Source organism: Lolium rigidum, chromosome 4 (assembly GCF_022539505.1).
Source record: "Lolium rigidum isolate FL_2022 chromosome 4, APGP_CSIRO_Lrig_0.1, whole genome shotgun sequence".
NCBI lineage: Eukaryota > Viridiplantae > Streptophyta > Magnoliopsida > Poales > Poaceae > Lolium > Lolium rigidum.
This window is the reverse complement of record NC_061511.1, coordinates 39,256,413-39,273,356: the sequence shown is the minus strand read 5'-3', so window position 1 is coordinate 39,273,356 and position 16,944 is coordinate 39,256,413. Positions and strand designations below refer to the sequence as shown.

Here is a 16,944-nt window from a genome sequence, read left to right as displayed (position 1 = left end):
AATTTATCCTAAAATTGTTGTTGCCCCCTGGCAGTCCACGTAGGCACGTATAGGCCTGTTGATCCTGCCTCTAACCCTACACGTGTTGACTTGTCTTCCCGTCTTCCCATCACACGTGAGCGGGGGTGTTGAAGTGTATAAGTAGAGTGCCTAGTCCTTCCCATCAGTTCGGACTTTTGGTTGCGTTGGATAGTGCATGAAGCTCAACATGGTATCAGAGCCCTAGGTCTCGATTTCAAGTCCTGGCTTTCGCAATTTATCCTAAAATTGTTGTTGCCCCCTCGGAGTCCATGTATAGGCACGTATAGGCTTGTTGAGCCTGCCTCTGACTCTACACGTGTTGACTTGTCTTCCCGTCTTCCCGTCACACGTGAGGGGGTGTTGAAGTGTATAAGTAGATGGCCTAGCCGTTTCCATCAGTTCGGACTTTTGGTTGCGTTGGCTAGTGCATGAAGCTTAACAGCTCTTAGGTGACACAAAGGTTTTGGTTACCGGTTACCTGTGCGTGAACAAAGGTCCAAATAACAGGACCCCTCAGCGTACGCCGGGTTGTTGCGAAGGTCCGGCGGGAGGAGCGCTTTGGTTACCAGTTACCGCGGGATCTCGGCCCGATGGATGCGGCCCGAGGCAGGCAGGCAGGGGCGGCACCGAAACTCGATCTTTGCTCACGTGCCAGCTAGGAAAAGGCTTGTAGGCCATGAGCTACCGCCGGCGCGCCAAAAAAGTGGTCCGCTAGCGCTATATTACTGCCGGCACATCAAATTTATTGCCGCCAGTGATGCCCAAATACCACTGGCGGAGAAAATTTGGTGCGCTAGGGATAAGGTCGCCCAGGTCCCCGCCAAGGCAGAGCCATGCCTCCCACTTACCGCCGGCGGCCCACTATGTTACCAAAGGCGCCGCCTGAGGTCAGATTTTTGCACCCCGACCCCCTCAGTGGATCGCCTTTTGAAAAAAAATCAAAGAAAATGATAGAAATTTAAAATTTCAAAATCTTTCAAGATGGGCATGTGTTATGTGTTCTAGTTATTAGCAAATTTAACAAATATGAAGTTTGATTTTTTTTGCAAAATGGCGCCATGTTTCGGTAAATTGGCTCTGGAGTTTAGATTCCTCGAAATCAAAAAGGAAAACAGAACTTTCTAAGCTTTTAGATAATTTCAACGCAATTTTTTTAAGAAGGGGGCACTTACCGCCGGTTAATCACCATTGCGCCGGCGGTAACCTTTTCTATATATTGAAAGCCAGCCCAGCGCATCCCTTCTCCTCTTCCACTTCTCCCCTCCTCCTCTTTCCCTTCTCCCTCCTCCACTTCCAACATCTCCACCTTCTTCCAACTTCTCCATCATCTCCCTCCCTTCGACGACCACTCGAGCTTGGGGGACGGCCTCCTCGAGCAGGTTCTCTTGGTGTGATGTGGACATGGCAGAGGGGATGGTGGTAGGAAAGGCGACGCACGTCGACGACAGGGGCGGCGGTGACGACGGGCACGCTGGGGCAGCGGCAGCGACAGGCGTGCAGGGGCGGCGTTGGCGACGAGCTCGAGTGGACTTTCTGGATTTAAAAGTTCCCCCACGTGGGTTTTTTCTTTTATTCCCAGACAACCTATTACCGGCACACATGGCTGGTGCGTTGGCGGTAAATTTGCTATAGCTGACGATAGCATTTAGGTCCGCCGGCGGTAGGCTTTTTCCTAGTAGTGGTGGGCAGATGGAAGGCACCCCATGGCATAGGGGCGCCTTGACGGTCACGTTGATCTGGTTCCACGGGATCGTCGGTGGCGCAATGTTGAACACCACTAGCGGTGGCGACGCCCGACTAGAGGAGGCCGCGTGGTCATGGGTGGCTTTCTTGGGAGTCATGGCGGCGGTGTCGACGGCGGACAGAGAGAAGTGGAGTGGACAATCTTATTATTTTTTTCGATTTGTTAAATGATTGTAGTTGCCACTCTCATTAATGTTTAGTGTTGTTTTTCTCTCTTGTGTGAATGTTTTGTAAACTGGCATCCCAGCATCAAACCTGTGCACCATTGGCTCTTTGGACCTTATTAATTTAAAGCCATCCGTTATATTTTTTAATGCATGCCCTGAATACACAATTGAGGTTGACAAATCATTTTCGGCAAGCTTGTTGTTGATAATTTCGATTAATGAAGTGTTAATTATTCATCTGTTTATGTGGTCAGGTTTAATGGATACCGCAGAAAGGATGCATATTATGATCTGTTCCGTGAACAGATGGACACAGCAGGTCTTGTGCATTGGAATGTCGGGGTGGGGCACATGGCATCATTCACACGGGCCATATCAGAAACATTTGCTGCTGCCTATGGACGCATTGATTACGTGGGCGTTTTCAAGCATGTGATAAAAGTTGATTTGAAGGCCCCGTCAACTTTAGATGAAGTCGTGGGAAGTGGCATCATGAGCATCAAGTACCTACTGGCCGCCACGGTGGCAAAGGAGCTCGGGCTGCTCGACCACTACTGCGACATGGGCAACAAATAGCAGTTTTTGTTACAGTACTACACCTATGGTGTTGGTAGGCCTGAAAATTTGGAGTATCACCTCCAACACGTGATAGTTCCTCTGATAATTAAGAAGTTGTCAACAGAGAGGTACTTGCTAGTGGTTGATAACCTTGAGCCGCCACTTGAGATTGCCAGTTTTACACGGGATTGTGGGCTTCCTCCTCTGTAATATCCCAGGTTTAGAGACGATTGAGGGGTAGAATTTAGGAAGGGATGTGCATTGCATCGTAAAATCTGGGGAAATTTCGCGCTTTTATAGAAAAACTGCATTAAAGGGGGACAAGTTTCTCTCTCGACACCATATAGGATTAGGGTTTCGAGAGTGCGATAAACTTGGACCTAACTAAACTCAATTAGGGTTTTCGACAAGAGAGGGGAACAAATTCCTTCTCAACTTAAGTTGCATGATTGAATTCCAACATGTTATGTTTGAATTTCAAATTCAAACCTTAATTATTATAATTCAAATATGATAATTCAATAAACAATTGAATAAATAAGAATATAAAACAATATAATATATAAGTAAAGCTCATTAGAGAAAACCTTGAGCTTTATTGATTAACACACAAGATGCATTGTCAATTTACATTATCCAAATTGAATTACAAATATTACAACACATTACAGAAATTAAATAAATGAAACAGAAAATGAAAATTACAAAGATATGCAAATGGCTAAACTACTAACTAAATTCTTCAAGAATTCTTGATCAACACTTGATGAAGAGTTTCTTGAGCATCCATATGATCCCTGCAAGCAAAACATCAAAAAGGAACAAACATAATTCCAAGTGGCAATATCACTTGGCAGGTTAGTGTAAAAAAAAGGGAATAGAGAGGATAATCTCAACACTGCCGGGGGAACCAAGCCAAGGACCAAGTCCCAACCTGTGAAGCACACAGGTAGCTCACAGGGTGTGCTGCATGCTCAACAACACACACAGACCAGGGGAGAGTCACCAAAGTGACCTGGTGGAGCTGTCGACCAAGGAAGCAAGGTAAAGGGGGTATAAAACCTTTTCACCGCCCAAACCCTAGCTGTTCATCGACAGCAGCTCCAAAGGGTAAGAACACAAGAACAGGAAGAACACAGAACCACCACAAAACCTTCAGAAACAGTTCAGTTTCACCAGAACTGATCACTGTGCTCAAGCCACCATGGAGTAGATCAAGCACCGGCTAGCAAGGAGGAGCAGGGCAAGCACAGAAACCATCCAGAAGCAAAACCTCTACACCAACACCAATTTCTAGGAGCTGGAGTGAGGTATACCATGATCATGAACAAACCAGATGGTTTTGTTCACTATTTGCACAACCATGATCACACAGACACACAGAAAGGGTAGGAAACCCTGGTTGTATCATCACTTGGTTGCAAAACTATTTGGTGCCAGCAAACAAAAGACAGGCTAGCAGGAAAACAACCAAGGGAACACTGGTTGTGTCAACACAGTGACACAACCAGAGAAATCCAGCAAGGATTTAATCCTATTTAGCCACCCAAAGTCACCAAGAACCTAACAGTTTAGCTACACCATCAGAATGACAGAAATATAAGTTTTCTGCAAGCATTTGTTAACATCAAAGGCTTCTGGCAATCAAATATGATCAACTAGTAAGCAATTATCCATAAACAGCAAGCCACCTGAGGTGGGAGCTACCAAAACAACAAGGAATTGCTGTTGAGGTCACCTCAACCACAAAACCTTCCAAGCCATGCACACAGATCATTACCCGGAGGGTTCAGAGTGAGCTGGGGTTCCCAACCAATGGTTGGCATCCCTCTAGCTTCAATATATCAAGCAATAGGATCATCACTGACAAGCAGTTCACCTCATTTATCCAGCTAATTAAACAAGGCTACATAGATAAATGAGACATATAAATAAACAGTGCACAGACACTTGCAAATGATCCAGAAGATCACTGCAAGCATCATCAGATGCTTAAGCAAATAAAAGTATACACCAGCACAAGCCAGTATGTCACACACAGACACAAGGAGGAGCATCCGTGAGTCACAAGTCATAAGACAGCAACCATCTCCAAGCATCTGATGATCATTTGATCATCAGGGCTTGGCAGGGCATGCAAGAGCATGCTAGAACCAAGTCTAGCACTAATCCATGCACCATATATACTAAATAGCCACAGCTCATGATTAATTGCATCACAGATAATCAAATAAATCATATATAATTGTATCCAGAAGCACACCATCAAGGGATGGAGCTGTTTAGCCAACAGCTATGCTCAATAGAGCATTTCCATGATTTACAACTCAATAAGCAACATACCAGGGGCACTGGTTCTTGCAGATTGCAAGGATTACCACAGTAATCAAGCCAGGGGCCAAGAAGATGAACACACATGATAGCCTAGCAGAAGTAGCAATAGCAGGAACAACTTGGCAGGCCATGAGCATCATAGGATGCTCATGGGCATGTATACATGAACCACAACAGCAATAATGGCAAACACACAAGCATGAGCCAGAGAGAGGAGAGCACCAGTACAAGCAAATCACTAGAGCTAGGTCATGGCACATAGAGCAGCAGCAGCTAGCACAACATGGCAGCAATAGAGGTAGCACGGCACAGAGCACCTAGGCGCAGGAGCAGCAGCAGCACAATAACCTGGACGCCAAGGCATCCAGTGGAGGAGGAGGAGGAAGAGTAGACAAGAGAGAGAGAGAGTGGAGCACATACCAGGGCGAGCAGACAGCAGTCGCGGCAATGGCGGCCACGGCGGCACACGCCGGGCGCACGGCAGCGCCAGGCCAGGCCAAACCAAGCCTCAACCAGCGCCGCAACACCTAGCACCACTACGGCGGGGCTCACGGCGGCGCCATAGCGCCAGGAACGCCAGCGAGCAGCGAGGTCGCTGCGGATCTCGTAACCCTAGACACAGAGAGGGGGTCGGGGACGAGCGGGAGCCACGCCAGCTCCAGATCTACGCGGAGGAGCGTGACCGGCATCGTGGGGCGGTTCGATTGCGCCCCATGGCGAGGGCCAAGACCGCCGGAGTCCGCAGGAATCGGCCGGCGACGGCGGAGGCGACGCGGGTCGCCAGAGCGCGAGGGGATTAGGGTTTCTGCGAGCGAGAGAGGAAGGGGACGAGTGAGGCCGACCGAGCCGGACCAAGCGGGTCGGTTCGACCTAACCCGTTGGGCTCCACCGACAGGTGGGCCCAGGGGCAAATCTGTCTTTTCACAATTTTGTTAAAACCACAAACTTTGAAAAAGAATACAAAATGGTTAAGAACTCTAAAAAAATAAATAAAAATATGAAAATCACTCAGAATAAAATTCTCTATCATAAAAAATATGAATAGGAATTATTGAGACAATTCAAAATGAGTCATATTTAAATACAAGGAATTAATCATTAAAAATCAAATCTTATATTTTTAATGATAAAAAATAAGTCCATAAATACCTTTGGACTCTAAAAACACCTTGACAACATTTGAAGGTAGTATTTTACCCTAAACGGAGTATCCCTAAATTGTTCTTAGTAATTACCTCTTGCATGAAATAATAAAGCATCGGGAAGGGGGAAACAAAACCCTAAAAACTAAATCATGCATAATTGCTTCTTTAACCATTGCCCTTATCGGACAATGATGCTATTTTGCAGCAACAGAGGACAAGGGTCAGTCCACACCATCAAACTGCAACACTTTGCAGTCTTCAGGCAAGTTCATCGCTTGCTCATGTCATTTGAGTATTTTTATCAAATTACTTGCAAAATACTATGTTATCACTCTTGCATAAAAAGCAAAACCACTATTTTCATAACTATGAATATGACTATGTGGTTGGCAATGGAACCATGGAATGTGTTGACATGGTGGAGGTTCCATTGCAATGGGTTTATATCCATCTAGGATTAAAACAACAAATGTCGTCCAGTGATTCTTGTGCCGTAAAACTCGTGTTAACCATAAGATCTGGAGTGGGACGGAGTAGTCAATTGTATTTCCACCTCTCGCACATCAACGGATGCGCTTACCGTAGACGCTTGATCCCGAGGGACAAGCGGTGGGGTGGGGATCCCATTCTAATTCCCCACGGTAATGCGGTCTATGATGGGTTGCATCTACCGGCGAAGGAGTTTATGGTAGTTAGCCCAGAACTGTCGTCGTGGTCGGGGGCCATCCTTAATTGGTATAAGTACACCGGCATGGACCCAGGGTCGGGGATTGCAACAAAGGGTGGGTGTGCGAGGTAGCGGAGGAATATGATTGGCTAAGACCTTATACCGGGCCTCACACCAAAGGAAGTGTGGACGGGAAAGCTGCCCGGTTGGCACCATGGTTAAGATCTCTTATGGGTAAAGCAACACACCTCTCGCGAGTGTAATGAATCGTGACTTGTCACTCCCTGTTCCGGGTTTGGAACTGCGAACGCTGCCGGAAAGGAACTCCATGAAGTTCTAGTAAACCGGTGAAGGCTGACGGACATAGTTCTTCTAAATAAAAGCAACCTCTTGAAGAAATGATTATCAAAACCTGCATTGGTATTAGACTTTCTGGTCTAGTATCGTAGTTAGTGCATTAAACCCCTCTTTCCTAATATGAACTTGTTGAGTACGCTCGTACTCATACCACTCTTAAATCCCTTGCTTAGATTGCCTGAATAGTCTTGAGGAGGACATCGTCAACCAGGAAGGAGCAGAAGAAATCTGCTATGAAGAGCCAGACCTCTCCGGAGGTGTAGAAGGCGTAGACTATCTTATAGTCTACGGAACCGGGAACGGTTCCGAAGGAGAACAAGCCTAGGATCATGGAGTAGTAGTAATAACCGAGCAGTATGAACACTTAGTACTTAGCTGCTCGAGGAGAATAAATGTATAACCTGCTAAGACTTCTATATTGTAAGTTAAGCTGGGTTCACCTCGAACCCAGGAGTATTCCTCTCTGGACCCAGGAGGAACTCCGTGATGATATGTACATATGGTTTGTAATAATAAATGAATGAGTTATGGACCAGCTATGTTCTGTTGTACTACTCTGAGGGATGTAATATTTGCGGATTGGTACTTCGTGAATGTTATATCAACGACTGGCATACTACAACATGCAGTGGTATGCAAGGTCACCACAGTTGGTATCAGAGCAAAAGCTTTGACCTTAGGTTGGAACCTAGTAAATGGGATAGAACGTTAGGAGTCAAATAGGATTAGTAAAGAATTCTCTAAAAATATGGTGTCTATTCACTTGAGAATAAAACATTCATATTTTTTAGTATGATAATTCTTTATTATCACTATTATGATGCATTATTACTAATATTATATTCTTTCTTATCCACAGCCTAAAATGGCCAGTTCACGTTCTGGACGTAACGTGAAAGTGAAGGAATCCACTCTGAACGATTATGACGGAGGACTCGCTGACATTCTCCGGGAAATGTTACTCGAATTTGGGTGCGATCCCCAAATCCGAGTAATGAAATACATGTACTACGTTGGTACAGTATTGGCTAAGTGTAGGGTAGGACTACATCTACCCGAATCCTTAGGAATGAGTGCAGTTATGCCTGCGGGAGAGGCTAGGACCATAAGAACAGCCTATCACATAGCCATAATGAAAGCCATCACAGACATTCGGGAACATAAGACCAAGGATCTTATTGGTTCCGAATTCGCACATATCCCACATATGGAGGAGGAAGATGACCCAATGCTGAATCACTTTAAGTTTGCTAAAAGAAAGCCTGCAGAAGCCGCTAAGTACATGGATAACTGCCGAAACCTACTGACATTGTTCTTTCAGTTGAACCGACATCTGTCGGGGGCAATTGATACAATGTTGGATGAATTCACTGAGCCCAAGGAGGAGACAAAAGGAAAGGAGCCGATGGGGAGTGAGGTCCATACACCAGTGTATTCACCTGGTGATTTTATTAGTATGGACGTTCCAGAACCACAAACCACACCTATCACACCTAGGTACTTTCCTAGTAGCTCACAAGGAGGATATGAGGGCGGAGAGGAATCCGGAAACCACCAGCGTTCCGAGACTCCTATAGAGAATTCCACAGGTTGGCGCTGGAGATCATTCATGGGAACTGATAGTGATCCAGTGAGATGTAATCCCGAGATAGACCAAGACGCCATAAACCAGTATCAGAACCATCAGTATAGTAGGGGTGATTATGAGGAGTACCCGATAGTGATCGAGTCGGACACAGATGGAGGGAATGCCTACGATGGAGTCACAGGGGAGTACACCCCTGGGGAGGATTATGCTTCATTAAATAATCATTTTATGACCACAGATTTCTCCCTGGGATCATCCTCTGATTCTGACTACCAGCCGACTGGAAGACCTTATGTCCCAGACTCTATCAGGAGGACTACTCGTTCGACCGGATGGAAGCCTGGGATGTACCAGGAATGAAGCCACGACTAGAGACCACCACGGGAGGCGAGACTACAATACAGTTGTACCACATGTATTGTAGTATGTAATATTTGTACAAGTTGTAATTATACTTCAATAAGTGAGTTTGCATACTCACACTACTACTGAGTATTGTAATAAACCACTTAAGTATGTATATACATGGTATATGTTTTGTATGATTTGGATTTGCTTCTTGATTTCCATTGCGTGACTAGTTCTGTGCACAAAGTTGAGCTCAGAAAACTTGCGCATGGAGTAACTATGAGTACCACTTTGTGTTACAGAGCTAGGGGAAGATGTCGGGAACGTTAGGTGATGAGAGTGAAGCACAACGCCTCGAGCGCGAGGCAAAGCAGAAGGAGGAGGCGGATGAAGCCGCCAGAAATCAGTTTCCTCCACCACCACCACCTATGACGCAGCAGAACTTCCTCCAATACATGCAAATGTTGGAGGAGAGGCAGCGTGTGACCATGGAGCAGCAAAATAAATTCTTTCAAGAGTTGCTGCAACAGAACAGGGTGGAGAGGCCAGAGAACCAAGGAGTTACTCTGTCAGATTTTCAGAACACTAAGCCAATATCGTTCGCCTACGCGCCTGAGCCAATGGACGCGGAGGATTGGCTGATGGATACTGAGCGAAAGCTCAACACCGTTGGTTGCAATGACCTGGAGAAGGTCAGGTATGCTACACACTTATTGTGTGGACCCGCCGCATCTTGGTGGGATAACATCGGTGCCGTTTACCCAGCTGAGAAGGTGTTCACCTGGGAAGAGTTCAAGAGGAAGTTCAGGGAATCCAATGTCCCTGAAAGTATAGTTGAGTTGAAACGTCGGGAGTTTGAAAGCCTTGAACAGAAGGATAAGACTATCCTGACTTATGTCAAGGAGTTTTCAGGATTGTCTCGATATGCTGTTGAAGAGGTCAACACGGAGGACAAGAAGAAGAAGAGGTTCATGAGGGGATTGAATCCTCAGTTTAAGGTACAGCTCAGAATGTTGAGAGCTACCGAGTTTCAAGAGTTGGTGGATGCAGCCATCACTCTAGAAGATGATTTTAAACAGCTGCAAGAGGAAAAGAGGAAGAAGGCCAGATTTGAGCCGAAGAAGTTCGTCAGTAACAAGACCAATACCAGCTTGAGTTTCAAGCCGAGGTACAACAACAACAACAACAACAACAACAACAACAATAACAAGAGGAACCAAGGATTTCAGTCGGTAAACCCGATCATTTGCCATAACTGTGGATTTAAAGGACATATCTCGAAGGATTGTCGTAAGCCCAAAATCATATGCTTTGGGTGTCGTCAGGAAGGGCACATGTTGAAGGATTGCCCTAAGAAAAGAAATGGAGGAGGACAGTCAGGGGGAGGAGGTAATCGTAGTGGGAATTCTGGAGGGAATTGGAAAAATAAGAAACCCTTCGGAAAGTTAAACTGCACGAGCCTGGAGGAGGTGGTAAACTCGGATCAAGCAGTTATAGGTACGCTTCAGATACTCACTCACTGACATAGGCATCTCCAATGGGCCTGCCGAAGATGGTGCCCGGGGTTTACTGAAGGCCCATGACTCGAAGAATATAAAGTTCGGAAGCCCAAGATAGTGTTAAGGAAAGCTAGAGTTGTATTAGGAAATATAGACTTGTAATTTTACGGGACGGGTCAGAAACCCTCCCGGACTCTGTAAGTTGTGTATTACGAATCCCTCGGCTCCGCCTCCTATATAAGGGGGAGTCGAGGGACAAAGAGAGGATCGATTCATTGTTTCACGTAACCCTAGTTTTCATAATCGTCGAGTACTTTTCGGCTGAAACCTTCGAGATCTACTTGCCCTCTACTTCCAACTAAACACTAGTCTACAATCCGTAGGCATTGATAAGTTAATCCCTTGTCAATTGGCGCCGTCTGTGGGAATTAGAGGTGTCAAGGAGCTGATCTCGATGGCACGTTCAAGATCGTCGACTTCGTCAACTGCAAGCAACGCGATGGACAGAGGTAAACAGATCGAAACTGGTCTAGTCGATTTTATTCCTCACCCGCCCTCCCGTTTGGATGCATATGCGTATCTGGAGGAGCCCATGGAGATGACGTTCGGAAAGTTCTACTTCCACGTCGAGAAGGAAGGAGCATATCGTCTCGAAATTCCGATTTCGTCGGGATTATCAGCGGTCGATTCTGATTTTTCGAGCTCAACATCGTCAATCGAGTCAGGCGACGAGGAGATTTCGCCGTCACGCTTCATCAGCACTATGGCAAGCGAAAAACTCGCCAAGATCTTCAGCGACATGTCCTTTGAGTCATCCGCGGACTCCGATATAAGCGATGACTCAAGCAACATAGACAGCTTCAACTTCATCGACAAATCCACCATTGTCGGAAAGGTCTTCACCAATCTCTATGATGGTGTCACCAAACCCGACAAAGTTCAGAGTCCAAAATATCATCAGATCTACGCCATTGGAGAAACAAGTCACGAACAGGAGACATCAGAGAACTTCGACGATGCGGGAAATCCGTACGTCGATCCTGCAGATCTCACGCGAGGTCTAGGAACAAAATATATCGGCACGGGGACACGAGAGATGGTACGATTTCCGCAGGCAGTATGGGATCGAGTCGAAAGAGCTATCAATGGTACAGAGCCAATGACCATAACAGCGACACCTGAGGAGTTACAAGCGTATCAATATAGGCTTGCACGTACCAAGCGAGAACTCGAAAAACAGAAGATCGCATTGGATAGGAGGCAAGAAGCGGCATCAGCATCAAGTAGGCGAAGAGCGGAGCTAAGTCGACAATCAGGTACTTCGGGAAGCAGCCACAGAGAAGCTCGCAACAGGGCAAGGTCTCGACTAAACAACATACCTGAAGCTGAGAGGGAAAATCTAGTTCAAAACCTCGACATTTCCTTTATGTCGATAGACACGAGGGGGAACATTATCCCTAAGACACCAGAGGCTGGGTACATGGCGACGCAAGCTTTCATTCTTGCATCCAAGCCACCTCCCGGAGATCCAAGAGAAGCGTTGTACAATATGGCCATGGCAGGAGTTGGAGCCATGGGGACGGCGTTTATAAATTCGCCTCCCGAAGGATCAGCAAGGCAAAATAGTCCACGACCCACTGCAGTAGTACAAGGTCCCGAAAGAACGAGTGGAGCACGGGACACAGCAGCACAAGCACGGGTGGATAGAGCACGACAAAATAAAAGGGAACATCGACATTCCCCAGAGATAGATGACGAGGATATGTGTGGGTTACCGTGCTTCACAAGGAGGGTCCGGAAGACTCGAGTTCCTTCAGGGTTTAAGTTACCCGATAATTTCAAAAAATTCGATGGCCTGCAAGATCCCGAGGATTGGTTAGTTGATTACCTCGAGACGGTGAAGCTGATAGGCGGAACCAGAGCAACAGCCATGCAGAGCATTCAAGTACACCTGAGTGGAGCCGCACGATCTTGGACAAAGAAGCTTCCTCCAGGTTCCATCGACAGCTGGGAAAGCTTTGAGGATGTTTTCGTCAAGAATTTCCGATCCACCTGCAAAAAACCAGCGTCGCTAGAAGAGCTCAGGGCGTGTCGACAAAAGCATGATGAATCAATGAGAAAGTACATCCAGAGGTGGAACATCATTAAAAACTCGGCAGAGAACATATCTGACGAGAGAGCAATAGACGCGTTCGTGGTAGGAATTCGACGAGGAGATTTTGTAGAAGACTTGGGGAGAACCAACCCGAGGACAGTATCAGCATTAATGGAGATAGCAAACAGGTGGGCAGATGGAGAAGATGCTGTTCACAATAAACGGCACAGGTCACCGGAGGAGGACCGTAGTCGAAATTTTCAAAATAGGCGACGTTTTCCTCGGCAGTATTCGAGTTATGATGCTCCTGGCCAAATATCGGCTGGTTTTCGAGGAAATACTGGAGGAAACAATAGATATGAATATCAAAGGAGCAGCGAGCAGCGAGGCGACAATAGAGATGATTCCCGAAATAACAGGCAAAATAGTGGACCAAGGTTCCAGAGACCATATGTATCTCCCGAGGATATGATGAATGGTCCATGTCAGATGCATTTCTATCTCGACAATAATGGGAGGAGGCAGTCAGGACATCTACAGAAGGACTGGCGAAACTTTCAAGCAATTTTGAGGTTTGCAGGGCAAGCCAATGCTCAAGCAACAAGTAGAAATCCCCAAGGACCTAGGAGTGAGATCCACCTACCACCTCCTCCCGCAATTACGGACGAAAATCGGCACCAGCTCAGAATAGCGGCAGCACCACACCCACCTCCATATGTCGACCCCAACTCCAACGGTGCGGTCTCGATGATTCAGAAAGCTAGGCCGTCTAACGAGGCTCAGAAAGTAATCTCGCGACAAGTGTTCATGGCAGAGAAGATGCCTCCACCAACGATTGAGTACCTAAATTGGTCGGGACAGGACATTGGCTTCACAATAGCGGATCACCCGCAACAAGTTCCTCGACCAGGGCAGTCGGCACTTATCTTACCAGCAGTAATCGCAGGATTCGACGTATCTCGAGTATTCATAGATGGAGGCAGCAGTCTAAACCTTATGTATGCAGATACATTAAGAAAGATGAACATATCCCTGGCAAACTTAAAACCTACGGACACACGTTTCCATGGTATCACGCCAGAGAAGCCGAGTTATCCGCTGGGGAAGATCAATCTCGACGTTCAGTTTGGAACCCGAGAAAATTACAGAATAGAAAGGCTGGAGTTCGAAGTTGTGGATTTCCCGTCACAATACCACGCCTTATTGGGACGACCAGCATATGCCAGGTTTATGGCGGTACCACACTACATGTACTTATTATGGAGGTTACCTGGACCTAAGGGACCAATTACAGTCAAGGGCAGTTTTGCGTTAGCTGATAAATGCGACAAGGATTTTCATCGACTATCAGAAACCTTCGGGATGCAGGCAGAATATATGGAGTCAAAGCTAACAACTGATTATGATGTGTTGCCAGATGTAGGAAGGCCACTCAGGGAGCCAACCTTTAACACTACCAAGAATTCTAAGGAGGTGCAGATTCACCCGACAGATCCAAAGAAAACGACGTCCATTGCAACAGACATGGATTTCGCATAGGAAAGCGCGCTCGTCGAGTTCCTCCGTGAGCACTGGAAAATCTTCGCATGGTGTCCAGCTGACATGCCAGGAGTACCAAGGGAACTCGCCGAGCACCACCTAAGCTTGGATCCAATAGCGCGACCAATTAAACAACCTTTGCGGCGTTTTTCGGAACCAAACCGCAAAGCCATGTTATCAGAGATTAATCGACTCAGAGAAGCTGGATTCATCAGAGAGCTACATACAGAGGCCACGTGGGTAGCTAACCCAGTGCTGGTCCCGAAGAAAAACACGAAAGTCCTTCGCATGTGCCTCGACTTCACGTGTCTCAATAAACATTGTCCAAAGGATCACTTTCCCCTCCCAAGGATCGATCAAATTATCGACTCCACGGCAGGATGTGAACGTCTTTCCTTCCTGGACGCGTATTCTGGTTATAACCAGATCAGACTAAAAGAAGAGGATGAGGTCAAGACAGCGTTCATAACACCTTATGGCGTGTTTTGCTACAAAACAATGCCCTTTGGTTTGAAAAACGCGGGAGCAACATATCAGCGGATGATGCAGAAGGGTCTTGCAACACAGATTGGGAAAAACGTACAAGTGTACATCGACGATGTCGTCATAACAACAAAAGAGGGATCAACATTGATCGAGGACTTAAAGGAAACTTTTGACAACCTCGACAAGTTTTGCCTCAAGCTGAACCCGACAAAGTGCTCCTTTGGCGTTCCTGCGGGAGAACTTCTCGGGTTCTTAGTTTCAGCAAGAGGGATCGAAGCCAATCCAGAGAAAATTCAAGCTATTGTAACAATGAGGAAGCCAACAAAGTTGAAAGAAATACAACAATTAACTGGACGAGTCGCAGCTTTACAGCGATTCGTCGCCAGGCTGGGAGAAAAGGCGTTGCCGTTTTACGCTTTGATCAAGCAAGGAGAGAAGTTTCAATGGAACGAAGAGGTAGACAGAGCTTTCGAGGATCTCAAGCGCACAATCTCGACACCACCAATCCTGGTGGCGCCTAAGGAGAAGGAACCTTTATTGTTGTACATCGCAGCTACGCCTCAGGAGGTCAGCACAACACTTGTAGTCGAAAGAGAAGAAGAAGGAAAACTCCATGGAGTACAGAGGCCGGTATATTTCATCAGTGAAGTTTTATCGCCATCAAAACAGCGGTACCCACAGTACCAGAAGCTAGCATATGGAGTGTTTACAACCGCAAGAAAACTGCGGCACTATTTTTCGGCGCATCCGATAATAGTGGTCAATGAGGCGCCTTTATCCAATATATTAAACAATCCAGAAGCTACGGGTCGTGTCTCCCTTTGGGGAATAGAACTTTCCCCTCGGGACATCACGCACGAAAAAAGAAAAGCAATAAAATCGCAAATTTTACCAGACTTCATCGCAGAGTGGATGGAGCTACAAAATACGGGACCCCCGGATTTATCGAGAACCTGGACTATGAACTTCGACGGGTCCAAGAGATTGGAAGGAGCTGGAGCAGGCGTGATACTAATATCACCTGAAGGCGACAAATTAAAATATGTCTTACGGATGACGTTCCCAAACGCGTCTAACAATGAGGCAGAATACGAAGCTCTTATTCACGGGATGAAGATGGCGAAGGCTTGTGGTGCAACTCGACTAAAAATATTTGGCGACTCACAACTGGTGGCTCAGCAAGTCATGAATCAATGTGATGCAGTCAATGATAGTATGATAGCATACAAGGAAGTGTACAATGAGCTAGAGAAGTTGTTTGATGGATGCGAAGTAAATCACATCAGCAGGTTAAGCAATGACGAAGCCGATGTTCTTGCAAATATCGGGTCGCAGTGTCTCGCGATTCCACCAGGTGTGTTTTGGGAGGAAATAGCCGAGAGATCTACAAAGCCGAAGAAACCAAAGAAGAAGGAGAAGGATGAGAAACCCTCGGGGGTTATAAAAGCAGCACTAGAAGAAGAAGAGGAACAGGACTTGGTAATGATGGTGCAAATTCCATGGATGCAAGCGTACATATCATACATCCTAAGGAAAGAAATACCCGATGATCCAGTTGAAGCAAGGCGAGTTATTAGACGATCTAAAGCCTTTACTGTGGTCAAAGGGGAGTTATACAAGCGAAGTATTTCGGGGGTGTTACAAAGATGCGTCACACCCGAAGAAGGAAGGCTAATTCTGAAGGATGTACACGAAGGAATATGTGGTCATCATGCAAGCAGCTGAGCTATAGCAGCCAAAGTTTTCAGAGCAGGATTTTATTGGTTGACAGCAATCGAGGATGTGAAAGAAATAGTTCGTACTTGTGACGTGTGCCAGAGATTTGCCGCAAAACCTCACTCTCCGGCAGCAGAATTGATGCCAATACCGTTGTCTTGGCCCTTTGCTCAGTGGGGTCTCGATATGGTGGGAAAATTGCACAAAGCTTCGCCAGGAGGATACGAATACATGCTCGTCGCTGTCGACAAATTCACAAAGTGGATAGAAGCGAAGCCGATAAATTCGCCAGACGGCGCGTCTGTCGTTAAGTTCGTAAAAAGTATCGTTTTCAGGTTTGGAGTACCTCATAGCATCGTCACGGACAATGGTAGTAACTTCACATCCAAGGAATTCAAGGCATATTGTGCAGAGGTAGGCATCAAACTACACTTTGCATCAGTTGCGCACCCGCAGACCACTGGACAAGTCGAGAAAGCCAATGGTATCATCTGTAATGGTATCAAGAAGCGTCTGTTAGCACCATTGGAAAAAGCTCGACATACTTGGCCAGAAGAGTTGCCCAGTGTGTTATGAAGTATTCGAACAACACCAAATACAGCGACACAGGAAACTCCGTTTTTCCTGGTCCATGGAGCTGAGGCAGTATTGCCGATAGAAATAGAGCATGATTCTCCAAGA

At 46.4% G+C, this 16,944-nt stretch overlaps 1 pseudogene; it reads left to right on the top strand.

Moving 5' to 3' along the window:
* Positions 1 to 16,944, top strand: part of LOC124646938 — a 46,191-nt pseudogene that overhangs the window by 11,841 nt on the left and 17,406 nt on the right.